Below are 13668 nucleotides of genomic sequence, written 5' to 3' on the forward strand. Positions count from 1 at the left end.
TGAAACCCTTCTGGGCTCTGATTCCATCTTTGAAATGCAACTCCCAAGTTTAACTTTTGTTTTAGCAGGGTGCTGGTCATGATGCTTTTCCGAAGGACCAGGCTTTTTGGCGCAGGTAGAATCAAGTACATTCTCAGTTGATCAAGGTTGTTTTCTTGTATAGATGCAATGTGTATTACTAACCTACGGCGGGCAAGCCTCCACCAATATCCTCTTCAACCTTGATTGAAATAGTGTCTGGGGTCTGCTGCTTTCCACATAAAGAAAGAAACACACACAAGACATATTCTTTCATTTTCACAGAATAGATGTCAATCCCCACTAACGACAGATTAGTTGGGCATAAGACGGGCATAATTGGCAGAGTAAAAACATCTACTGAATCATAAAGGTGTGTGCTTTCTATGGGTTTGTTTTAGAGTTGTAACAGAGGAAGCCTCTCTTTTGGATGGTGAATAAGAAGATGATTTCCAACCCGCACACTCAGCTCCTCGCGGCAGACCAGCCGCTCGCCGCGCTCCAGGCTCTTGGCCACGCTGTGGTCCGCAGACAGCGAGTTCAGGGCCTCCACTTCAGACGCGGTGAAGAGGGTGTCATGGCCGTCCACCGCCAGTGGGCCCTCCCCTTTTCCGTAGACGCTCAGAATCTTCAGCTCCTTGCAGTGACTGGACATGTGGGAGGAGCCAGGGGCGTCCTCACCCAGACTCTCTGAGGTGGCGCCACGCTGAGTGCTACGGTCTCCAAAGGCATCGCAGTCTTCTACAGAGGGAGAAAAAAAGGAAAAAGTAATTGTTTTGATACATTATTTGCATAAAGGGAGGCATTGTGTATTTGTACACATGAAAGAAACTCTTTAAATGCATGCAACATTGAAACAGAGGGTTTAAAATGTGTACTGCTGACAAAGATTCACAGTTTGAGAGGGACGTCTCCTCCAGCACCCTCCTCCCTAGACTCAAAGCTCAAGTGGTTGGCCAGGTTAAGGACACTCGACGAACACCAGCGCAAAGTGATCTGAGCACCACATGACATGCGATGTTTGAGAATGATAAACCAGCTCCTCTGTCTTGAAACCCTTCTGGGCTCTTGACTGATTCCATCTTTGAAATGCAACTTCCAAGTTTGACTCGTGTTTTAGCAGGGCGCTGGTCATGGTGCTTTTCCAACGAGGACCAGGCTTTTTAGCGCAGAAAGAATCTAGCATCAGCCTAGAATTTATGCTGCCTAGAATCTACCAAATCAAAGAAAAAAAATACTCAATGAGTAATGTACACACCTTCACTTTTAAAATGGGGCTGCATAGACTTTAAGGATAGCTTTGTGCCTACAAATATGCGTTTCTAGGTTCTGTCTAGCAGGCAACATCCCTTGAGAGAAGCTGCTGAATGTAAGCACTTGATGAGCTGGCCTGCGTAGAGACAACAAAGAAAAATCAGTACTCCATTTTTTACCTTGTATGTATTTCAGGTGCAAGTTGTAAGAAGATATAAGAAGCATGTTTAGTGAATTACATTAGCCTAATACTTAAAATGAGCTATATGAAATGATATTACATCCTTGATTTGTTTACAGATTTTATAGTTCATCTCAACAACCCAATACCATGACATCAAGCTCTGCAGAAATCAGCTAATAACCCGTTGATTTGAATCAGGTGTGAAGGGGAAAACATGCCAATAATAGTGTGTTCCAGGCACACTTTTTTGCTCGAAAACAACCAGCTATAACTGGGAGTACAAGAGGGTAGAAGGTTGCGAAAACACGGGTTCCCAGGAACGCACCATATGTATTTAGGATGAGTTTAACAGGTCATAAGGATCTCACCTTCAGTAAAACGCTAGAACTACTGCTGTCCAGTGGCCGGTAAAATACAATAGTTTGTAGTATGGTGAACAGACATTGTTAAACATTGCATTCCCTTGGTATCCAATCAGTAGAGATCAGTGCCTGTACCCCCTTTGTTGAATTGTGCCCATTCTCGTGTGATGCCCCATGCTTGCTGAGATGCACACTCTACTTACAGTGTGTGTATTTATAGGAATGAATGGGCGGCCATCTATTAGTCCACTGTCCTTTCTCTATAATAGGTCCATGGTATTTACACACATAACTGATGCTATCTACCTTAACATCAGCGACAGTAGCTTGGCTGTTAGCTGTAGCGCTAAAGCAACATTATAATGCTAACAAGGTAACCATATACACTACAACAACACAATGATATGGCGTTAGTTAACTTTTTTAGAGGTTTTGTACATCCAAACACTGAGCAACTGCGATCATTCGCTCGTTTGCAAGCCACGGTGTCTCTCAAGGAAAGAACTGTGTACACGTTCTTAACTCATTTTCTCATGGGCGGTCGGGACAAATAATCTGGGCGGGCAAAATAAGAGGAAGGGGAGGTAACCTTTCCTCGTAATTTCCTTTTTTTTTATTAAACATGGTTAAAAATAATACAAACAGAATAAATGCAAGAAAAAATCCTAAGCAATAAATAATGAAGTTCAAATGATACCGTTTTTTATAATTATGATGATGATGATGATGATGTTCAGCTCGTTTGTTAAAAGAAATCAAAGCTTTTGGACCAAACAATAACACAATATTTGAACGGACTAACCGAAACCATCAAACAAAAGAAAAACAGAAATTCCCTGAAGCAGCTCATAACAATTCATTATTTTTTTCTGAAGAATCTTTTGTTTTGATATGGTGGTACATTTTAAGCCTTTTGCATTGGTTCTAAGTTTCCCTCTGGCTTAGGAACTTTCCACACACACACACACACACACACACACACACCCCCCAAAATAATTAGTAAACAGAAAAAGAAGGGACCCGACACAAACCCAACCCCTGTATATGACCATACGACATAAGGAACCATAAATCATGGTAGGTTTGTTATCCTACCAAGAGTATTAAAGAAACACTTGACACTATACTGTGTCTTGTGTTTCAACTCATTGTAGTAATTTGGAGCTGATTGGACATTTCAGCAAATGAATCAAATAGGCTACCTCCCTCAGCAGCATTCGTGCATTGCGCATTATAACTAGACGCAGAGAGAAGTGCCAGATAGTTAACTAGCAGAGAGTCGTAAAAACACTTTCTATCCATTTCAGTTGAGGAATTGGACTCCTCATGCAATGTTATACTTAAAAGGAACAAGTAAATTACATATCAATTAAGTCATTCGGTATGTAGTATTTAAAAAAAAAAATGATACAACGGTCCCAAAGTGCATTTGAAATAGACCTTGAGACTCGGGTAAAACACTATAGGACATTGATCATGATATGCCTCAAAATCGGAGTAAAGAACCATGAGTCAAATAGCAATGGCTAGTGGAATAAAAGTGAATGCAGTTTATGCTTATCCAGGCCCTGAAAGTCAGGATGTAGGCTATGAATCAGAATACATTTTTAGCTAGTGGGCATCCCAGAAACCAATTCTATATTTTCTTGGGGAGGACCCCCGTCCATTACTGCACCCCACCCATGAATTGGATCACCAGCCGCCGCTGCAAACAGGGAGTGAAGGGGGACCAATGCTAGGAATCTTCTGACTTTGTCCCGTTAGAATAATGCTGCCTTCTAGAGGGAGGACCGGCCTAAACTGAGCATCGCTGAGATCTAGACATTCAACCAGGGACCTTTTAAAATGGATCATCTTCAACCATTATCGCCTATTATGATACAATCCATCCAAGGTAGTTAGCATTAAGCACACAGAATGGAAAGGTCAGTGGAAAGAACACAATCATGTATAATGTGGGGTTCAATAGCAGTCTATTTCACAAGTGAACTTTGCAGGCTTTTTGTAATAACAAAGTTAACGGTAATGACAATGTTGTGGCAATGTCAAGCATAACTTTAATACACAAATTATATGAACCCTGTTTGAATAATGAATCAATATCAATGAAATTCTATCCATTCTCCATGGACCTAGAGATACCTTCCGCCCCCTCTAATTGAAAGGTGTTAAGATAGTTTGCATTTGCAACTGTGGGCACCAAGTTTGATACCGAGGCCAATCCAGACTTTGTTGTGTAGATTCCTTTAACTGTCTTGCAGCCATGTCCACTTCACCCATATTGTGAATTGCAATTTAACTTGGTCTCTCCTCTGGCCAATCCTAAACTCCACGAAGGCCCCTCCCCCTGACTTTGTATTTACCCACTATGTGCACGTTTTACCTTAAGAATCATGTACACCCATCGTCTCATTGAATGTATGCTTGGTAACTTTGCTGCCTGTATCTTCCCCTGATCAAGCTCTACATTGAATCAAATATTCTGCTGTCAGAAGTGTCCTAGAAATAAGTTATTCAACACAGACATCGATTATTAATAAAAACAGAAACCGAATCAAAAGTTGAAAGCGTTTAATCGTGATGAAAATAAAAACTAAAAGCAGTAATTTCAACCAATACCAAACAGAGGTCTCAATCAAAGCGTCCCGTTACCCCGTGCCAAACTGTGCTTGAGCATGTGCACTCGCAAATCGCTTGGGTCGCTGTAGCTGGCGTTGCACTGCAGACACACGCAGGGCTTCTCCCCAGAGTGAGTCCTCATGTGGATCTTCAGATGGCCTTTCTGACTGAAGCACTTCATGCATTGGTCGCCCCTGTAGGGCTTCTCCCCGGAGTGAGTCCTCATGTTGTCTTCAGGGTGCCTTTCACAATGAAGCCCTTCGTGCATTGGTCACCCCTGTAGGGCTTCTCGCCGGTGTGAGTTCTCATGTGTATCTTCAGGTTGCCTTTCACATTGAAGCGCATCGTGCATTGGTCACACTTGTAGGGCTTCTCCCCAGAGTGAGTCCTCAGGTGGATCTTCAGGCTGCCTTTCACACTGAAGCACTTCGTGCATTGGTCACACCTGTAGGGCTTCTCGCCGGAGTGAGTCCTCATGTGGTTCTTCAGGTTGCTTGTCCGACTGAAGCGCTTCGTGCATTGGTCACACTTGTAGGGCATCTCGCCAGAGTGAGTCCTCAGGTGGTTCTTCAGGTTGCAGCCATGACTGAAGCGCTTCGTGCATTGGTCACACTTGTAGGGCTTCTCGCCGGAGTGAGTTCTCATGTGGGTCTTCAGGTGGTCTTTCAGACTGAAGCACTTCGGGCATTGGTCACACCTGTAGGGCTTCTCGCCGGAGTGAGTCCTCATGTGGGTCTTCAGGCTGCTTGTCCGACTGAAGCGTTTCGTGCATTGGTCACACTTGTAGGGCATCTCGCCGGAGTGAGTCATCATGTGGCGCTTCAGGTGGCTTGTTTGACTGAAGCGCTTCGGGCATTGGTCACACCTGTAGGGCTTCTCGCCGGAGTGAGTCCTCATGTGGGTCTTCAGGCTGCTTGTCCGACTGAAGCGCTTCGTGCATTGGTCACACTTGTAGGGCTTCTCGCCGGAGTGAGTCCTCATGTGGACGTTCAGGTCGCCATGCCGAGCGAAGCGCTTTTTGCAATGGTCACAGCTGTAGGGTTTCTCCCCGGTGTTAGTCTTCATGTGGCCCTTCAGGTGTTCACTTAGACTGAAGCGCTTCCTGCATTGGTCACACCTGTGGGGTTTCTCGCCGGTGTGGGTCCTCATGTGCATCTTGAGGGTGTAGCTATGACTGTAGTGCTTTGCGCATTGGTCACACCTGTAGAGCTTCTCCCCGGAGTGCGTACTCATGTGGATTTTCAGGTTGCCTTTCTGACTGAAGCTCTTTGTGCATTGGTCACACCCGTACGGCTTCTCGTCTGGTCGGGTCCTCATGTGTACGATCATATTGGCATTGTTGGGAGAAACCTTCCACCAACCATCCACCGCCAGTGGGCCCTCCCCTTGTCCGTAAACGCTCAGGATCCGCAGCTCCCTGCTGTGACTTGACATGTGGGAGGAGCCAGGGGCGTCCACACCCAGACTCTCCGAGGTGGCGTCGCGCTGCGTGCTGCAGTCTCTGATGTCATTGACGTCTTCTTCAGAGAGGAAACAAAGAGAGAAAGTAATGGTATTAATTAATTATTTGCACAAAGGGATACAGCATGTACTTTTACACACTGGTGTATTGGAAGAAGTATATTTTGACATTCTTTCTTTCTAACGTCTTTTTGTTTATTATGCATTTTCCTTGTTCCCCTTGGGGGGGGTCAAGGGTCAAAGGCGTCAGCTGAGAAGGCACCGCTACGTCTCCGCCTTTTAAGGATGTGGGGAGGTCATAAAGACACAACCCAGGTCATCTGTGGTTTCCGATCACCTGCTTTACCAATACTGTAGTTATACTGGGAATCAGAGCGGATTCAGCATTCCTGACATCTGTCATGAAGAAGATGTAAATCATTCTACTATAAAACTGTATAGTAGTCCTTGTGTTTTAGCAGGGTGCCGGTCATGATACTTTTCAAAAGAGGACCAGCGCAGTTAGAATCGAGTACATTCTCAGTTGGTAGGTCAGTTTGCTTGCATGGATGCAATGTTTATTACTAACCTACAGCGGGCAGGCCTCCACCAATATCCTCTTCAACCTTGATTGAAATGGTGTCTGGAGTCTCCGGCTTTCCACATAAAGAAGGAAACACATTTTCATTTCCATTCATTTGCACAGAATAGTTTTGAATTCGCCCTTCATAAGGGTCAGGAGAAGAGCAATTCTTATCTTTCTGCTTCCGATACGTTTTTGGAGAAGCTGAGACTGTTTTTTGAGACCAAGATTGTATTGTAACAATGACGTAGGAAGGTTCATGAATGTTCACAAACATTCGCGCTCATTCATTGAGCGTCACAAGACGAAATAACATTAAGCAGATAACACTTATTTTACAAATGACATTTATTAGCGTTGCTTACTTTATAATTGCATTGTATTTAATTGTTTAATGGTAAACTGAGTGTATTAACACAAGCTAGCTAAACTATGATACACTTTAAAACACTCAATACAAATATAAAGTAAAAAAAAGTGTTTGTATTATGTTATTTCTTCTTTGGCAACATGAGCGCGAATGTTTTTTGAAACCTGCCAAGCAACGGACAATCGTGTCGAACGATGACGTAATGTTTAGAACGCGAATTACGTAGGTGGAACAATTTTCACCCCGGTACAATTTTGGTGCGACAGCGCCAATCAACTAGTTGGCTTTTCCCCCTGGCGCCCTATTGGCTGGATTAACACAATGACAACAGGGAAGCGACGGTGTCACGTTAAAATTGTACCGGGGGCGAAAATTGTACCGGCCTACGTCATCGTTTGTTTACATCCTGACAACCTGCCCGGCAACAGACGACGCGATGCAGAAAACATGTTTCCAAACGACGAAATAACATAATACAGATAGCGGATCGCTATCTGTATTATGATAGATAGCGATAACAATTGTTTTTACTTTATATTTGTATTGTATTTAATTGTTTAATCGAAACAATAAAAACAATTGCCCGCGAAACGGGCGATCGCGTCAAATGACAAATGTTTTGCCCGCGAAACGGGCGATCGCGTCAAATGACGTAGGAGGGTTCTTGAAACATAATACAGATAACGGATCGCTAGATAACACTTGTTTTTACTTTATATTTGTATTGTATTTAATTGTTTAATCGAATTTAGCTAGTAAACTGAGTGATTTAAGCAGGTTTCATAGTCTAGAATGTTCAAGAACCTTCCTACGTGATTTGACGCGTCATTTGACGCGATCGCCCGTTATGCGGGCAATTTTTTTTATTGTTTCGATTAAACAATTAAATACAATACAAATATAAATATAAAGTAAAAACAAGTGTTATCGCTATCTATCATACTACAGATAGCGATCCGCCATCTGTATTATGTTATTTTGTCGTTTGGAAACATGTTTTCTGCATCGCGTCGTCTGTTGCCGGGCAGGTTGTCAGGTTGTCAGGATGTAAACAAACGATGACGTAGGCCGGTACAATTTTCGCCCCCGGTACAATTTTAACGTGACAACGGCAAGCAGCGATTTGCGTACAGAGTCAGCTGAACAAGTTGATCAAGCCTCTTGTGCTGAAGAAAATGACAGCAGCTTCCCTAGACCAACGAGTCTGGAAATAGCCAGGCTACACGTACGACTCATTAAATCATAGAGGTGTGTGCTTTCTAAGGGTGTGTGCTAGAGTTGTAACAAAGGAAGCCTCTCGTTTGGATGGTGAATAAGAAGACGATTTCCAACCTGGACACTCAGCTCCTCGTGGCAGACCAGCCGCTCACCGCGCTCCAGGCTCTTGGCCACGCTGTGGTCCGCAGACAGCGAGTTCAGGGCCTCCACTTCTGACGCTGTGAAGAGGGTGTCATGGCCGTCCGTCGCCAAAGGGCCCTCCCCTTTTCCGTAGACGCTCAGAATCTTCAGTTCCTCGCTGTGACTGGACATGTGGGAGGAGCCAGGGGCGTCCTCACCCAGACTCTCTGAGGTGGCGCCGCGCTGAGTGCTACGGTCTCCAAAGGCATCGCAGTCTTTTGCAGAGGGAGAAAAAAAGGAAAAAGTATATTTACTAGGGCTGGGCGATATATCGATATTTAAAATATATCGATATTTTTTCTAACACGATATGAAACGAGACCATATCGTCAATATCGATATAATTTAATTTGCGTTGAAATTACAGCACATTTGTTCCAAATAACACCAGTTTCGAACCGCCTGCCACCTGCTATTTTGTAACTGCTTATGTCTCTCCCGCTCTGCCCCCGCCCCCCTCCACTGACTCACGTCACTTTTTGAAACATGAGCCGTGTTCGAAATCGTTCACTATTTATTGGGTATTTTAAGTGCACTATATTGTGCATGAAATGAACCACTGAGAATTCGAACACCACTACAAAATGGCGAGCACCCTATATAGTGCACTATATCCGTGATAGGGAACGATTTCGAACACAGCTATGGAGTCCGCCTGCGCACAGCTCCATAGTATGGAAATTGTTTGGATATAAGTTGTCTGACGAATTACAAAATCACGTAATTTGTGGAGAGTGCTTAAAAACTGTCGCAACCAAAGGGTTGCAATTCTGTCCATAATATTCCGGAGGTGCACACAGCTTTTGGCCGTGATATTGTATATTATAATGTTCTCAAATACGAGGCAGAGGCAGTGTCTAGTCCACGGTTTAATCAACCATCAAACTGTATTCAATTCTGAACGGTAGGAATAGTAATTGTAAATCGAAACGGTAGGTAGGTATAGTAATAACGGTGTTTCTTGTCGGTTCTTTGGCGTCTCTTCTATTTCCACAACGAGACTGTATTGGGGGTTATCTGAGCCATGGTTGAGAAGGAATTGGGGGAAAGGAACTTTGGCTTTGACTCGCTGAAGTACATGAACTGCGACATGCCTCCCGTGTGTTCTAGAATATTTACAGAACACGGCTGAAGGCTATGTGAGCCTCGCCATTGCGATACATCCACTGTAAACAGCGCATGGTACCGTGGCTGCACGGCAGAATTTCGGGAACGTCTTTGAATACTGTGTTAGTTGCCCACTAATACCTATATTAAAGAATACATAAAATAGCATGTCATGTCCGCCCCCCCCCCACGCAGTCATTACGGCTCATAATATTTCGGAGGTGCACAAAGTTTTTGCCGTGATGTTATATATTATAATGTTCTCTAATACGAGGCGGAGGCAGTGTCTAGTCCACGGTTTATTCAACCATCAAACTGTATTCAATTCCGAACGGTAGAAATAGTAACCTAATATCAAATCTGCGCACGGACCGCGCGCGCCCCCCCCCCCCCCCCCCCCCCCCTTCGACAAATATCGATATATATCTTATATCGATATTCTGCTTGAAGATATCGAGATATGACTTTTGGTCCATATCGCCCAGCCCTAATATTTACATTTACATTTTGCATAAAGGGAGGCATTGTGTATTTGTACACGTGAAAGAAACTCTTTAAATGTACGCAACATTGACACAGAGGGTTTAAAATGTGTACTGCTGACAAAGATTCAGTTTTGGAGAGGGACGTCTCCTCCAGCACCATCCTCCCTAGACTCAAAGATCAAGTGGTTGGCCAGGTTAAGGACACTCAACGAACACCAGCGCAAAGTGATCTGATCACAACATGACATGTCAGGCAAGCGCAAAAATTCTATTTCGACACTAAAAAGCAACAAGAATGATAAACAAGCTCATGTGGCATCTGTCTTGAAACCATTCTGGGCTCTTGACTGATTCCATCTTTGAAATGCAACTCCCAAGTTTGACTCGTGTTTTAGAAGGGCGCTTGTCATGATGCTTTTCAAAAGAGGACCAAGCTTTTTAGCGCAGGCAGAATCAAGTACATTCTCAGTCGATCGAGGTCGTTTGCTTGCATAGATGCAATGTGTATTACTAACCTGTGGCGGGCAAGCCTCCACCAATATCCTCTTCAACCTTTATTGAAATGGTGTCTGGGGTCTGCTGCATTCCACATGAAGAAGGAAACACACACAAGACATATTCTTTCATTTTCACAGAATAGTTGTCAATCCCCACTAACGACACATTATGCCTTTTCACACTGCCAAGCTGGTTCGGTCGCGGCTTGGCACGCCCTGCAATTTCAATGTCTTGCCCGTGTACAACCGAGGGGGTCAAATCCCCCTTGAAGACTTTTATGTTTGCTTTAGCTTTCTGCTAAATCTTAAATACATTGAACTTTCTAAAAAGCTTTTTTAACTTTGCCTTTATTTTCTATTTTAATACTAAAATGCCTTTTTAACTTTGTTATGTTTTCTTTTACTTATCACTTATTTTATTGTATGACAATGTTTATACGTTAATCACTGAGTCTGCCTTGTGTATGAAAAGTGCTACATAAATAAAGTTGCCTTCGTCTCTGAGCTGACTTTCTTGGTTCACCGGAGAAGGCGGGGCTACACACCGAGTGTAGGACTCTTTACAATGAATTGCAAATAAATATTAACATATTTTTGATTCAAGACCCTCGCATGCAATAATGAGTTCAAATCTTAGTGTAGGATAAAACGCGATTAACTATATACAAGTGCAAAAATGTGATTTTTTTAATTATTTTTTTCAAACCACTTTGCTGACGAAGCATTGTAAGAAAGTTTGTCTGGTACTTTCTCTTAGATCGACCAACTTTCGTCTTCTTTAAATGCGACTGCATCACCTTCTCTCCCATGATGGTCAGCAGCTTGCGGATTTCACCGTCTCTCCAGTTACAACTATTCATATTGATATCGCTGCATCGTCTCTGTTGTAGAGACAATGCAGCAACACCTCTACCCAAGCCTCGCCCCTCGAACCACAAGGCTGTCTTATCGCATTTACATCAAAATGAAACCGCCAATATGTGTAGGGTCAGAGAGGGTTAATAGGGGTGCGAAATAAAGCCTGTAAATTACCTCGCTCAGTGTAAACGCGCGGATCACACAGGGGAAAAGTTGGGCATAAGACGGGCATATTTGGCGGTGTAAAACGTTTACTGAATCATAAAGGTGTGAGCTTTCTATGGGTTTGTTTTAGAGTTGTAACAGAGGAAGCCTCTCTTTTGGATGGTGAATGAGAAGATGATTTCCAACCTGCACACGCAGCTCCTCGTGGCAGACCAGACGCTCGCCGCGCTCCAGGCTCTTGGCCGCGCTGTGGTCCGCAGGCAGCGAGTTCAGGGCCTCCACTTCTGACGCGGTGAAGAGGGTGTCATGGCCGTCCTCCGCCAGTGGGCCCTCCCCTTTTCCGTAGACGCTCAGAATCTTCAGCTCCTCGCTGTGACTAAACATGTGGGAGGAGCCAGGGGCGTCCACACCAAGAATCTCTGAGGTGGCGCAACACTGAGTGCTACGGTCTCCAAAGGCATCGCAGTCTTCTGCAGACGGAGAAAAAAAGGAAAAATCAATTGTTTTGATACATTATTTGCATAAAGGGAGGCATTGTGTATTTGTACACGGGAAAGAAACTCTTTAAATGTATGCAACATTGACACAGAGGGTTTAAAATGTATACTGCTGACAAAGATTCACAGTTTTGGAGAAGGACGTCTCCTCCAGCACCCTCCTCCCTAGACTCAAAGCTCAAGTGGTTGGCCAGGTTAAGGACACTCAACGAACACCAGCGCAAAATGATCTGATCACAACATGACATGCGAAGCGCAATTCTATTTCGACACTAAAAAGCAACAACGTCTCCTTCCCTCTAAGCTGATCAGCTAACATTCATGCATTACGAATTCATTGATGTTTGAGAATGATAAACCAGCTCATGTGGCATCTGTCTTGAAACCATTCTGGGCTCTTGACTGATTCCATCTTTGAAATGCAACTCCCAAGTTTGACTCGTGTTTTAGCAGGGCGCTGGTAGAATTATTTTACACTAGAATCTACCAAATCAAAGAAAAAAATACTCAATGAGTAATGTACACACCTTCACTTTTAAAATGGGGCTGCATAGACTTTAAGGACAGCTTTGTGCCTACAAATATGCGTTTCCAGGTTTTCTGTCTGGCAGGCAACATCCCTTGAGAGAAGCTGCTGAATGTAAGCACTTGATGGGCTGGCCTGCGTAGAGACAACAAAGAAAAATCAGTACTCAATTTTTTACATTGTATGTATTCCAGGTGCAAGTTGTAAGAAGATACAAGAGAAGCATGTTTAGTGAATTACATTAGCCTAATACTTAAAATGAGTTATATGAAATTATATTACATCCTTGATTTGTTTACATATTTTATAGTTCAACTCATCAACTCAATACCATGACATCAAGATCTGCAGAAATCGGCTAATACCCCTTTGATTTGAATCATGTGTGAAGGGGAAAACATGCCTATAATAGTGTGTTCCAGGCACACTTTTTTGCCCGTAAATAACCAGCTGTAACTGGGAGTACAAGAGGGTAGAAGGGTGAAAAACACGGGTTCCCAGGAACGCACCATTATGTATTTAGGATGAGTTGAACAGGTCAATCTCCTCAAAAGTAAAACGCTAGAACTACTGCGGTCCAGTGGCCGGTATAATACAGTTGTATTCGTTTGTTGTATGGTGAGCAGACATTTTAAACATTGCATTCCCTTGGTATCCAAGCAGTAGAGATCATTGCCTGTAGCCCCTTTGTTGAATTGTGCCCATTCTCGTGTGATGCCCCATGCTTGCTTAGATGCACACTCGACTTACAGTGTGTGTATTTGTAGGAATGAATGGGCGGCAATGTATTAGTCCACTGTCCTTTCTCTATAATAGGTCCATGGTATTTACACACATAACTGATGCTATCTACCTTAACATTAGCGACAATAACTTGGCTGTTAGCTGTAGCGCTAATGCTAAAGCAACATTATAATGCTAACCAGGTAACCATTTACAGTAAAGCAACACAATGATATGGCGTCAGTTAACTTACTTTTTCGAGGTTTGTAGCTGAGCCGAGGAGAGTTGGTACTGATCCAGACTTGATTTTCAGACGTTGAGCAAGTCCAGCTCTGTATTGGCCCAAGTTGAGGAAGCAGTCGTCAGTGAAATGTTTGGCGCTGCCGTGTTCTAGCAACGGGACGGCCATACGTTCCTGACCTCATCTGACTCCCGCGCTGCGTTCGTATCCAGTGGGCGTGGCCTATGACGTATTGGCCCCGGCTTCCTCATCTGTCTAAAGATGCTGCCAGAGCCATAATAGAGAGAGAAGAGTTGCGACCATAGATATATATATTAACTAGATGCCCTACGGCGGCATCT

General features: G+C 43.7%; 1 pseudogene; it reads right to left on the bottom strand.

The window, feature by feature from the left end:
* Positions 1-4387: 4387 nt before the first annotated feature.
* Positions 4388-11780, bottom strand: LOC130381378 (zinc finger protein ZFP2-like; annotated as a pseudogene).
* Positions 11781-13668: the final 1888 nt, after the last annotated feature.

Source organism: Gadus chalcogrammus, chromosome 4 (genome assembly GCF_026213295.1).
Source record: "Gadus chalcogrammus isolate NIFS_2021 chromosome 4, NIFS_Gcha_1.0, whole genome shotgun sequence".
Taxonomy (NCBI): domain Eukaryota; kingdom Metazoa; phylum Chordata; class Actinopteri; order Gadiformes; family Gadidae; genus Gadus; species Gadus chalcogrammus.